We start from the raw sequence: 13,839 nt of genomic DNA, 5'->3' as shown, positions 1-13,839 counted from the left end.
TTTGTCCTTTAGGTTTATTAATATCCACTGAGGTTACACAAAGTTGATTACAAGTTCACACCAACGCGTATTATATTTAATATAATTTAAATATTGTGGTATTATTTCGGCGGATGAGGTACAAAATAGTCAGTTCAGGTACAAATCGCAGTTTATCGTTGTACAAATGAGTTTAAAAATATATATTGTAACGGGACAGCCTTACCCCCTGGCACGATTTCTGGTTTGACAGAAGTCTGTCAGAGGGCTACGGACGGAGCGTTCTCGCGTCAGCGGAGCACCGCCCGTACGAAAATAAGGCTCCCAACCTTTCCTTCATCCTCCTCCTTATTCCTACCAAAATTGTATAAAAACAAAGTAATAACGGAGCCTATCATTCCTCGATAACGAGAAGATTGCTTCTCGCAGTACGCTTTAGCGAGGCTAAGCCCGATTGCGTAGCGAGGAAGCAATACAGAGCACTAGATGCTCCTGTACCGGACGAAAGTATCCGTTCTTGAAGGTCGAGTTCGAGCGAAGCTCCTCGAATTGCAAGATGGGGAGATCGGAAGGCTTTACCCGCTCCTGGCAAAAATCCGCCGGTCAGTGCACGAAACTGCACAATGACACCTCTCCTACGTGAGAGAAGAGGATCTAAAAAATCCTAAGTTCCGATATTTGGAATCTGACAACCTCCCGAATATCGAAACGTTTCAATATATATACGCGGAGTTTTGTTTCGGGTTTTGGTGACTGGCCAAGTCCACCAGGAATGCTCGCAAACGACAAAGTTCAAACTGGGATGTTTCGCAAAAATGATAAAGTCCAAAATAGAAGATTTTGGAGTGTGGTGAACGGAGTACCGATGGAGCAGAGCCTCCGGCAGATATGCTGACTTGAAGTAGAAGACGCTCCGGTGGTCCAGAGTAGTCAGTTTTATACTTGAAATCTCTTCCAAGGGTTCACCTCTTCCTTCTGAAGATTCCTAATCTTCTTTATTTTCTTCTTGGTGGAAAAAGATTCCTAATCGTAGATTTGCTGATTGAGTCGCGCGATATGACTAATTTTTGGTACTGCCCATCTTTCCTTGGTGGTGGGAAAAGGTTCCTGTCCGCGGATGCGCGGATCGAGTCCTGCCGAGACTAATCTTGGTTCTATCCTTCTTTCTTTGGCGTTAGGAGGGAGTTTTTGATTGCTGGTTTGCTCATAAGTCGTAAAATCGAGTTGCGATCTGGCTCATTTTTCGCGTTGGTCCTTCATTCTCGGACTGGGAGACGGTTTTGTCTACTGATTTGTGGATTAGTTATAAATTCGAGTCCAACGTTCTCACCCTCAACAAGGAATTTGTTCACTTGCAATTAGTGAAGTGAAAAATTAATGGCGTGGCAAAGAAAATGGTATGTTAAGGAAAGTAGCGGATTACGTCATCTCCTGGCTCTAATCCTGTCACGCCCGTGTGTCGCCTGCCTTTTTAATGACCGTGTCGTGTTAGAGTGGTGGCTGAGTCACAGTAGTCCGATTCTTTTTGAATATGGGGTAGTAGGAAATCACCTATTGTTTCCCTGGTTTCCAGATTTCAGATTGATTTTTATTGCAGTTTCCCATGGCTGGTTTGAGTTTTATAGCTTTCGGAATCCCTTCAAGAGTTTCCGATCAATACTCTGGTTTCTCCTTGTTATTATCGTTATTATTATTTATTATTGAGTAATATATATTATTAGATTTATCATTTATTATTAATTTGTTTAAATTAATTCGGAGTGGGTTGTATCATGAGGAACATTGGAAAATCATATCGTCAGAAGATGAGCGTTTGAGGAAATTTATATTTTAGATCTAACTTTTCACTTATCGACCTCGGATTATTTCAAAACGATCATCGACTGAATGCGGATGACGATGAAAATGAAAGGATCCTTAAATTTTATAAGCTAATTTCTATATTTTACGTTTGAAATCGGTGAGGATTATTTTATTGAACAAAACGTATCTAAATCAGGACGGAGAATATAATTTCACATTTTATATAATCTTAATCAAGTACATGAATGTTAACATAGTAATTATTTTCCCATCGACGAGCGGGATTAAATCGTGAGATACAGTTGAACAAATAAATGAACTTATCTGGTAAGGAGGTGTAAATTCGCTTTGTCGTCCCGGGACCCCGATTTCCTTCCGATGATCAAAATGAATAATACCACGATACAATTTTATTCCAAAATCGAGGATGGCCAGTCCGGGATTTGATTACGTGATTATAAGTGAAGTAATCGGTTGACGGTCCCGGCACGAGTGATCACACATTACAGGCGAAGAATTGTCGGCGAGAAATATTTCGTACATCCACCGAAAGTGGGGATTTGTACTTTGGAGGGGAGATTTGGAGCGGCGAATATTGAGATTATTATTATTTGAGTTGATAGTCTCCATGATTTTCAAATCTCACAATTTACTTTAAAAATATCGTTGAATCTGCTATGCTCTCTATTAATTATTGAAGTCGCTATGGAGTGAGAAACAACTACAGGCAACCACGTTTATAAATATATACGTAACTCTTGTTGCTCAGTGTAGAGTAAAGAGAGTAAGAGGAAGTGGAAGCGTCCTGGCTGATGTTACAGGGTAGTCGGTTGTGCTGGAAGGTTCGCGATAAAGCAAAGAGCCGGCGCTAAATACTTACATAAATCTGTATTGCCTTGCTCTTGCTATAAGGGCAACAACGCAAGCTCCAAGCAGCCGAAGCTTATATCTACGCTCACTAGTATACTCCTGTGTACCTTTACCCATACTACGTTGACCATCGCAGAATATACAGCAGTTACACGATACATTTATACGCTTTTGTGTATAGATATAGGTGTCGTAGAGAATGATGATGCACATGGACCAAAATCAGCCCTACAGTGTCAGGAAGTGGCCTTTTTTCTACCATCTTTACTGTTATGTGAACGATTCAAGTAAATGTATGTTTTGAAAATTTGAGAAAATGAATTCTCACGAACTATGAGAGCTTTTCATATTCAAGAGGCACATGATCGGATACTGTTTGCTCCTTGTGACAGTAATTTAACGAAATTTGGCAAAAAATCGGAGATTTGAGATGTAAAAGAAATATCGAAGTCGATGACGAAATCATCCTTCAGCGAAATTTCTTTCGCGATTATCGAAAATCCTCAAATTACAGGAAAAGCGAATGTCGTATCTTTGGTAATAAATCATTGTCTCGTCCACGCTTGCATTTGAATAAAAACTACAACGTTAATAAAATCTGGTTTGCGTAGGGAATGATGAAAAAATTAAAAAATAGCAATTCGGATTGTCCTTGACTCTTTTACTCGTCAACGCCACAGTGCAATAGCAATGGCCGCATTCGTTTTTTTCCCCTCTTCAAACATGACAAGCAACGCGATGTGAGATCCAAAGCACACGGCCAACAAACACAGTATTTCAAAAGCACAACAAATAATAGACGACGAGTACAAACGAAAAGCATACATTTTTGTCCGTTATATAAACAATTCAGAAAAGTCTGTTCCACTCGACCAAACATCATCGGAAATGAAAAACGATATAGAAACAAATCAAACAATTTTTGCCTATTCCCAGGAAAGAATATCCATGAACATAAAATTTCCTTAAACCTCGTTTGTACCATACGGCAAAATCTAATTATTTTCCCTTCGAAGCTTACATAGTACTGAAAAATTCATTCAAACGTGCTCATATAATCAAGCATTCCCGATATTAGAGTCATGTCTTCCTGTTTAGCTTGAAAAAAACCATGAAATTTGGCAACGCAATGTTTATGGAACGTAAAAACATCTATAAATAAGAATACTTCTACAGATCTCGAACTTTGTATCATTCGCGGTTTGATGTTTTCTAAATTCCTGTCAGTGAGAAAAAAAATCGTTGGAACAACGAAGTGTAACATTACTGAGTGCCAATGAAATATATGATCATCACAAGGTTAAACATAATTAAGCAAATAAAATAGTTTTAGATCAAACTGCAGATTCATTCTCTTCGAAAGCATTGCAGTTAAATAAAGAAAACTGTTCCTATAAAATCGATTGCTCTTGAATCAACAATTTTTTTTTTTTTTTTATTGTAGTTAATCTCAACAGATACTGGGGAAAGTAGCTGTCTCGGGGCACAGACACAAATTTTATATCTCGCGCAGGACCTCAAAAACAACAATACAGCTCCGAAGGCAGACTAAACCACGCAGTGCGGAGATAAACATTACTGTGACCAGAATGGGATTCTCATTCTTTTACGATCAGAAAGTATCTGCTCTATGGGCATAATATTCCACGTATTTCGCTGCGAAAAAGAAAAAGAGGGTGGCTCATAAATATCGGAACGGAATGAACTTCGTGAGAGGTATTGGCTCTTTGATGCTGGATAAAAGAATTCTGTTTTGATACGCGACGAGAATAAGAGTCGCAGAAACTAAAACGGCGTCTACCTAAATTTGGTGATCGAAAAAGTTTTGGTGCAGACAGTGTCTTTGATTCTTTCTATTTTGCTTCCTCATCCAGGAAGCTTTGTGACGATGAAAATTTTTTTTTTCCAGTTTTCAATATCAATGTGCTCAAAATGTTCCAAAACATCGAAAAATCATATCTAGAAATAATGGCCGGATGTGTGTGTGTGTGTGTGTGCGTGTGTGTGTGTGTGTGTGTGTGTGTGTGTGTGTGTGTGTGTGTGTGTGTGTGTGTGTGTGTGTGTGTGTGTGTGTGTGTGTGTGTGTGTGTGTGTGTGTGTGTGTGTGTGTGTGTGTGTGTGTGTGTGTGTGTGTGTGTTGTGGCACTGCAAAATTAAAACGCTTATAACTCGGAAACGGTTTGAGATACAGGGCTACCGTTTTACACAGATATTAATCTATAGAAGCTCTTCATTCTCTAATAATTTTGTCAGAATGTGTAAAAAATTACGAATCTGACTACGTTTTGAAATTTTCATAAAAATGGTGTCGACGCTCTAACTTTCGAAAATTTAGAGATTTATTAATATTTTTTTTTAATAAATAGACTATCATAATAGGAAGGTTGGTATTGAATTTGGGGAACATCGGTTGAGCGGTTTAAATTTTATGACTTTTTGAATTTTACGAAAATATGAGTTTTCCAAAAAATCGTTTAACCACTTCAATTTTTGGAAATTTTGTAAGATATTGTGTATTAGTCTGTACTTCCTCTATACTTTCCAGCAAAGTTGTCTGAATTATTTAATTTCAATGTAAATAGGAAAACGACGAAAATTGAAAGTTGCAAACTGTTTTTTCTGATGGCTCGTCATTTAGTTTTTTTTTTTATGAATTTAAACAAAGCGATATATTAAAGTTCGTAAAAAAAGGTAGAGAAAATACATTATTTCCTTGTGTACAAAAAAAATTCTGCAAATTAAAGTTTGCAAATTGCTTCCTCAAGATGGTCAAGATGCACGATGCTCGAAGCTTCCTCTGTGAGGAAGCTAAAATGAAAAATATAGCAGCTCATAGAGTAAGCTTTGAGCATCATCGTGCATCTTGACCATCTTGAGGAAGCAATTTGCAAATTTTAATTTGCAGAATTTTTTTTTCTTATGTCTTGGCCCAAAAGTGATGATTATAATTGATCCTGATAAACGTACCTGGACTAGAATGGAGATAAATGTTTAAGAAAATGAGCAAATGAATTCGGAAGCTTAGACACAGTTTTGAATGTCTATTAAATGGTTGTCCGAATCCCGATATCGATCGGGAAAACCTAAAAAAGGATATTCCCAATGGTGGTGTGTTACAGAGTAAAAGGATAAAAGAGCCAAAGCGAAGAAAAATCGCGGACGAGTAAAGGGAGAGGCTCAGGGGCATTTGAGTCTCTTCTTCTTCGCGGGTGTGCCGTAGCAATAAATCTACCGGGTATATCTGAGCTCATGAATGTTATTAAGATACAACCCCCATGGTCTCACTTTCTTTCCTTCTCTCTCGTTCTCTTCGTCGCGAAAGGCGTTCTTGGGGGCCTGTGCAGCACTATGAGTTTTCCGTGTGCACACGATACACACTAAACATCCCTTAGAATGTGTGTATGTGTGTGTACACACAAATACATGGGGCGTTCCATGCTGATTCGTTTTAAGTAAGCACAGAGCACCCTCCACGCACTCGTCGTCGACGTAACATCTGATTTATTCTCCTTCCATTTCAACAGTTCTGGCAGATTTATCGGGACATTCGTCATTGTTGTAATATTGGCACGTAGGAATATTTAAACTCAGCAAGGACAAAATAAAAACACGAGTCTTCGAGTTGACTCCAAACTCCATGAATTTATAGTTATTTCTAAAGTATAGTTTCAAATCGATTGTCGGGATAAGAGTTGAACTATTTTCATTGCCATCGCGGTCAAATAGAACGAACAATTCTTGCTTCCGATACTTGAAAGTGGGCGAAACCTGAGCTCCTTGTTTTCAAAAATACATAAAACAGAATAATACGTGGAAGCTAATTTATTGTTGGGGGATTCAGTGCTCCAGGTAGCAATCCAATTGAGGATTCAAAGAGAGATTTTCCGTCACCGAAAAGTATTCGTTGATGGGTTCCCACTCGAGGAGGGTTGCGGAAAACGGTTTCGGGATTTGGATCAAGATTAAGTAACAACGAATTATCCTCCATACTTTGCTACGCGCTGTGCCACTCCAAGTAGAAAGGGTTATGCAGGCACAGTATCAGGAAAATGTGTGCATAAGAAGCCAGTGAGGTGGCAAAGTACAGGAAAGAATCTTTGGTTTTGCTATCCAGCAAGTCTTTTTTGTCGAAGAAAGCGTAAGGAATATGAAGCATTGTAGAAGAAAACGTAAATGAGAGAATGAGAGGGAAGTGAAGAATGAGGAAGAAGGCGCTGCCGATGGAGGCCGGTAGGTGGCGCAGCTAGCGACCTGGGGAAACGGTTATGAAGAAATACCGCCACCGGTAATCCCTCCATAGATCACTAGGTGGCCTTCCATCTCTCTCTTCCTCTTATTCTGCGGGTCTTCACAAACGCCACGTTTTCTTACGCGGTTGAGCGTCTTAATACCCCGGACTTAACTCATACTTAACCCGCGGCGCACGCGAGCTTATAACCGTGCGCGCCACGAGAGGGCGCTGCGCGCGTTCTTCCGTTTTGAATATATATATATATATAAAAATATGAAGTGTATCACCCTACACAGTCTTGACTTCGCGGAACTGAAACTTATGGGAACGTCGCTGCGATGATGCGAATGTTTCATGGGAGCTGCTGCATTGAGCATCGTCTTATTTTTAGCTGCATAATTGCGGATTTTTTAACGAGCAAGAGATGGAGAGTTTGCAAGATAAAAACAGTTATTCCTGCAATCGTGCTATGTTTTTTTCACAGACGGTATGAAAGTACGACATAATTTTTCTCGTCTCACAATTTTCTTGCAAAAGACGACTTCCCTCGGTCGGAAGATTCGCGCATAGAAGCTGAATCGTATCTGTAATTTCGATGATTGGTCGTACGTATCAAGAAGAAATGCTGGGGAAATTGTGCTAGGCCAGCGGAGGTCTAAATATGCTTGCGGCTTTTACGCCATCGGAGTCCAATGTCAATTAATTAATTTGGCTTCAGCCGTGTATTAAATGGACCACGGTCGACATCAAAGACGAGAGGAGCGATTGGGTTTCTAAGCATGAGACTCACCTCCTCAATGTCTTCTTCCCCCTCCCAAAACTGGGATACCGCGAAGCTATACATACATACATAAACATAGAGATCCATAGGTACAGTGACTATCGACGGTCCTATGTGCCAATTAATAAAGACCCTGCATGTTTGTTCAACGTCACGATGCACCCTTCAACTGTCGTCTTATCCCTAACAAACTTGCACGTCACATGCCTGGGAAATTCAACTCAAAACAGACTTAGGGATTCGAAAAAATGAGACCACTGCCCCGGACAGCAAACTACGACAAATATAATTGTACCATCAAACAAACCTGCCAAAGACGAGCGAGGTTCGATCGTGACTATACGAAGACGTCTCGTTCGAAGATGATAACAAATCTGCTATACTTAAGAGGATCGATCTGTCGGTATATCGCAACCGTGAGTGGGAGAGAGATAGCTGCAAATTTCGAAACCGAAATTCTTTGACACAGTTTGACCGATTAAAAAAAGGCTCTGTCAGTCGATTTTTGCCATCGTTCTGCGTAGGCTGACAGAGCCTTTTTTTAATCGATCAAACTGTGTCAAAGAATTTCAATTTCGAAAATTCCAAGTGAGGTTAGTCGACGATTCATGCTCTTAAACCCATGTTGAGAGTAAAAATTTGTTTCAATAGCGTCCGTTGATAACAACGCTTCGTTTTTGTTTTCATATTGCTCAGAGCCTTTTCGTTACCATATTTATTCATCTTTAACATAAATTTTGAAGATGTTTACAGCCTCGGGCAATAGAATACTTGAGAGGAAATCTTCGAACCTGGCCCGCCTTCGGTGGACTCGTTTGATCGTACAATTATACCGTGACGTCTCGTTCTCGATGATTACATTGTAAAGTTTAAAAGCTCGTGTTAAAAATTGAATTTGTTCAACCGAAGGTTTTTTAGAACGTGGATATTTTTCAAAGTTTGTTTAACATTAGCTGCTTATTAACTAAGAATACGCGAACGCTTCATTTGTGTTTTGGATAGGCGTGGGTTATAAAATTTATCAAAAGTTTAGGCCTTTTCGAACCACCCTCCAACACATTCAATTATACCAGTACTAACACCCCTATTTATTCCCCTCAAGATATGGAATCATGTTTTGCACTGTATAGTGAATAAATGGTCGTATCGACTCCCACTTTTTATAAAATAGTTTTTACCCAATGACATAAAGTTTGTGCAGTAACCAGTTTATTCCGGCTTGATATTAGAAATAAACAAATTTGTGTATTGCACCCTCAGATACTTTGTGCACTCTCTATGAATTCTCGAAGCGTTTTTGCCGGACAATATGGAATCCGGTTGATATTTCCCCGGCCTCGATGTCTAAATCGATTCTGCTATTTTTATTTGAAATCTCTTTTTTCCCAGGAAACTAGGGGGGTTGAGCATTTGCAATTCAGCCTCCGTTTTTGCGCTCGAATAAATCGACACAAGCGAGGTGATGGGCGTAAATGAAAGAAAATTTGTACTCCAAACCCTGTCAATTTGAGCAGCCGCAATCATCGAGAACGTAATGTCCCACAGCATAATGAAAATCAAGTTTGAATAAAAATCGGAAAAAACATTCTAAAATTGTTAAAAAATCCTGATATCCGACTCGTCCCAAGGAGAATTCGGATCATTGAGATTTATTGAATATACTTTTATTCTATTATTAATTGTTACAAGCGAACATTGTGGCAATTTATAAGCATTTTCTCGACCGACATGCGTAAGAATTTTTCCAAGCAGTGCATCATTTCTTGCCCAAGTCCAACTTCTATGTGGACAAAACGAAGACAAAAATACAGACTCGTATACCCATATATTAAGTATATATGTATCATGTTTAGCATCGTTGTAGTGCGATAACGTGAAAGACGAAGCGGGGAGAAAAATAAATAAACATATACATGTATATTTGTGTGTGGCGGAGAGAAAAAGAGAGGGACGGGGGGCGCGTGCGTTTACGTATAAGCCTTGAAGGGTGGTTTATGTATTACGGGTAAGATATCCGATGATTTAGCTGCGGTCTCAGAGGCGAGGCGCTTTCGCAGCATCACGAGCGATTCTACGCTGCGTCGCGATGTTCTCAAGACGCAAGAGCCCATAGGGAAACGTGATATGTATATGTGTATTTGTGTATAATATGAAAAAGAGAGAGAAAGAGAGTCTCCTTATCTTCGTGGCTCTTCTATACACAGTGAGCCGTATAACCGCCCGCGCGAGGTGTAATCTTTTATTAATTCTCCGACTTGCCAAATTTATCGTGGCTTTTGTTTACCACCCGAGCCATCCTGGCCCAGCATCTCTTGAATCTCGCTCTCTCGCGAGCTCCAGAGTGATGGAAGAAAGAAAGAGAAAGTTCCAAGTGCTTTTTGCTGAGAAAATCTTCTCTACCTTTGGATTATGTTTGCCCTTTTCCTCTTTTTTATCTTCGCATCGTGCTTACAAAGCACGCGGAACGTTTGGGCCCGAAAAGTGTATCCGAAGTGTTTAGAGACGATTTATTTGGTTGAATTGGAAGAAGCGTGTATACAAACGCCTCGAGTTGTAACGCCCCAACTTCTGTATATAACTTCGCATTCGTCGAAGAATCAGAAAACTCGAGAGACGTTTTTAAAAGCACAGAAAGTCTTTAAAAAACTCGTGAAGCTTCCAGGGCTTTGACAAATGGTACACTGTCTTCACTCGGATACACATATATATTTGAGCGGGAAATTTGTCGTCAAGGATTGACGCGAGAGGGAAGAGTGATGCACACGAGGGAGCGCGAATAAAATAAGAAGATGGATAATAGAGAAGAAATTTTAATAATTCAAAAGACGGGATCGGCTGGGGGGTGGTTGTCTCGGGCCACTGTAGAAAAAGATGAGGCAACGGAGGGCGGAAAGAGGTGGAACAAGGCAGGTAGTGTATTCCTGCGGAGCGTTTTGCGGGCATTCACGATTTCCATGAACCAAAGCGAGAGCTCGGGAATAGCGCTATATTATTATTAGAGTCCCTTAAGTCTAAGAGCCTTAAATCTGCGATAAGTTATGGGCACCCCTCTCACTCTCGCCTCGTGGGTGCTTCTCCTTACCCCCTTTCTGTTCCTCTTGCAGCGGATCTCCGTTCCGCTTCACGCAATCTCAGCGTCAGCGTAAGAGAGAAAATCATCGCTTACACACTTGTGTACGAGACATTCCAGGCTAACTCAATAAACATCGGCCTTCCACATCGAATATTCGGATCGAATATTCTTCATCAAACGAACCCAACAAGCATTTTTAGCCACTGGATTTTGAGGTTGCTGATCTCAAAGAAATCGACGCGTCATTGACGAAATTTTGATGAGTGAAGAGCTCTTGGTCACACGGTAAAGCTCAATTTTCTCTAAAACTGGAGTGTTTTTGCTAAGTTCAAAATATCATGGTGACGATGTATTTCTTATTTTCATAAAATTAAGTATAATCAACTCTATGGAATCACGAAGCGCCGGAGTAGCCCGCGAGCAGCAATTCAGGTGCTCGACAATGCTATTTTTTACAGCGTATTGTGAGAGCGATTTTCTTCCGGAAAGCATTGTTATATGCGAAGATATTAATCTATGATTTATTTAAAAATAGCATAGAGAAAAAAATATTACAGATTTTTTCGACAGGAAACGCATATTCGAGCACGTTGATCTGAGCGCCCCACTTATTTCTCCCTACCAAATTAATACTCTATTTCATCAACTCATCGATTGAATGAACTTCGCTCACGAGAACTATGCAAAAAGAATTCGGGTCATTCGGAGCCTTACGAAGGGTCGAGTAGCAGCAAAAAGTCGGACCTTCATTTAATTTCGACATCATTTTTATTGGTTACGTCCCGAAAAGGGTAGAAAACGAGACTACAGTTTTTCGAAGAGAGATGAAACGTGGCGAGTGAAGAAGAAAAATGATGAGCCTAGGAAGGCGAAGGCTAACCGCACTTCGACTTGGAAGGGAATGCCTCATGTATATGTAATATTTCCGTATAATATCTTAGTCTACGAAGAACTCGGCTTCTTTCTCTCCCACATACTCGCCTTTATCTTGCATACATTATAACGTGTTTCACGTCAGGGGGTAAGAAAGAGGGACAGAGGATTTGGTGCTTTTCTTCGTCTATCTCACGAGAACACAGCCTCGCAGTGATATAGGGATGTTAGAAAATAGGGTGGGTCGAGGAGAGAGCGAGTGGTGGGGAGTGGTTGAAGGAAAGCCGGAGGCGAGAACGCAGTCCTCGCGAGGGTGGTCGAGACCCGCGGGGTAATTGAAAATAACTGGGCGCCTCCTTCCCCTGAACCTTATCCCTTCTCCCGTCCTCAATAACCAAGATAAACCTGCTCGGATCATCTCGCCATTGAATCATCGCGCTCTTTCGCACATTCATTCTGGTAACGGGACTCGAGATAATAAAAAAAATCCTCCATATACAGCAGGATGTAATATTCGGGGCAAAAAAGCAACTTGGCAGTTATGAAATTTTCATCCATAAAATACGAGGCTCAAAAAGCCTCAAATAAGATCCCGAATTTCATATTCCATGGAAAGGTCGCATGATGGAAAACTCGGAAAATTTATAATCACTCGTACAGGATTTTATCCACGCGGGATTATTAATTAGGAGTTTGGAAAAGGTTTATGCTAAGTTTCTCAAGAGTATTTTCTGTTTGATCAACTAATCCGAGGCAAACGTTACAAAGTTTTCGTCTGAGACGACTAATTTGTTATTCAAACAATCTGAGACTTTCACACTGACGAGAGATGCCTGTGTCACGTACCGGAGAATTTGGAAAAATGTACTTTCCCAAATTTCAGTGATGTTTGGAGCTCGTGAGAATAATCATCCGTTGGATGGCAAATCCATCACTGAAACATCAGCGAATAATCGATACAACCGATGTGGAAATGAATGGAAGAAATTGGAACAATTCATTCGCAAATAAACACATAAATTATTTCGATTTGTACATGGATGAACGTGACTGACAACGTTCTCGAGTTTTCTCACTGCACACGAGACTTGTTCAGGGAGCGAGGATTTAAACTTTTTAAGTCTCTCGCTTCTCCAAAACTGTCCCGGGTTGTCAGAGGGTTATACCAAAGTTCAGAACTTCCAGTTGACTTGACGCTTTCTCTTCACGCTCTCGCGCGGTTTTCTTCTCTCCTCTCACACAACAATCGCTCTTTGTATACACATCAAGTGCCTCTAATCCTAATTCAACAAGAGTCTTCTCATTCTAGCTGGACAGTTTTAAAAAGCTGTTGATTATCGATTAGGTCAGTGTCCACAATGCTTTTTCGATCTTCTCCCATCAATACAGTAAAAAAAAATGAAACAAACGAGCGTCGTCGACAAAATTCGACGTGAAGTTGACTGAAGAAATTTGAACCAGGAAGAAGCGGACTCTTAACTTACGAAAAGCTTCAGTATTATAACGAAATATTTCTGAGCAATATCGATTGGGCACACGAGAGCTGAGGAAAAAAGAAGAAATTTCGTTGGTTAGCTGGAACATCTGTTTTCAACTAAAAAATGATAGCCGCTCTTTTTTTAATAGTATTTCACCGGCACATTGGCCCAGCGAAATATACATTCGAGAGAATTAAGATTACATTTGTACGAATATATCGTGGCAAGACTCGGAAAATGTGTTTTGCGAGGGTTGAATTTTATATTCGACATGCTCGTAAGATCCTCTCTTTTTCTCCGTCTTTCTCTCTCGCTTATCGAAGCAATAAAAAGCATCGGTAGACTTAAGATTGGCAAGATGCCCGGGAAAAACTTTGCCCTCTCTTTCCATCTCTTGTTGCTTTTCTTGCTGCGTTTCACTCAAACGCGTAGCGAAACGATCCGCGCCTCGAGTTATACAGCTTGTACTCTGATGTGTACAGAGTGTACACAGCATCGGGGTGTCGCGATAGCGCCATGAAATATGCTCATCCGGAAGACTTCTACGTTACGTTTGGCAGCGGTGTCGAGCGTAAAGAGGTCGCTGCAGGGGCTCTTTAAATTCGTCTCCCCGTTTCGTACGTATCCGCACCGTTCAATGTAAAACATGAGACCGTTGAATCCTCGACCGGAAAAAAAAAACGGTTTTAAGTATTCGTGTCGGAGTACAATTGGCGGGAAACAAGCATGTGTTTTTCGTGACTCAGCAGGT

This window comes from Venturia canescens, chromosome 3 (genome assembly GCF_019457755.1).
Source record: "Venturia canescens isolate UGA chromosome 3, ASM1945775v1, whole genome shotgun sequence".
Lineage (NCBI taxonomy): Eukaryota > Metazoa > Arthropoda > Insecta > Hymenoptera > Ichneumonidae > Venturia > Venturia canescens.
This window is presented reverse-complemented; position numbering follows the sequence as displayed.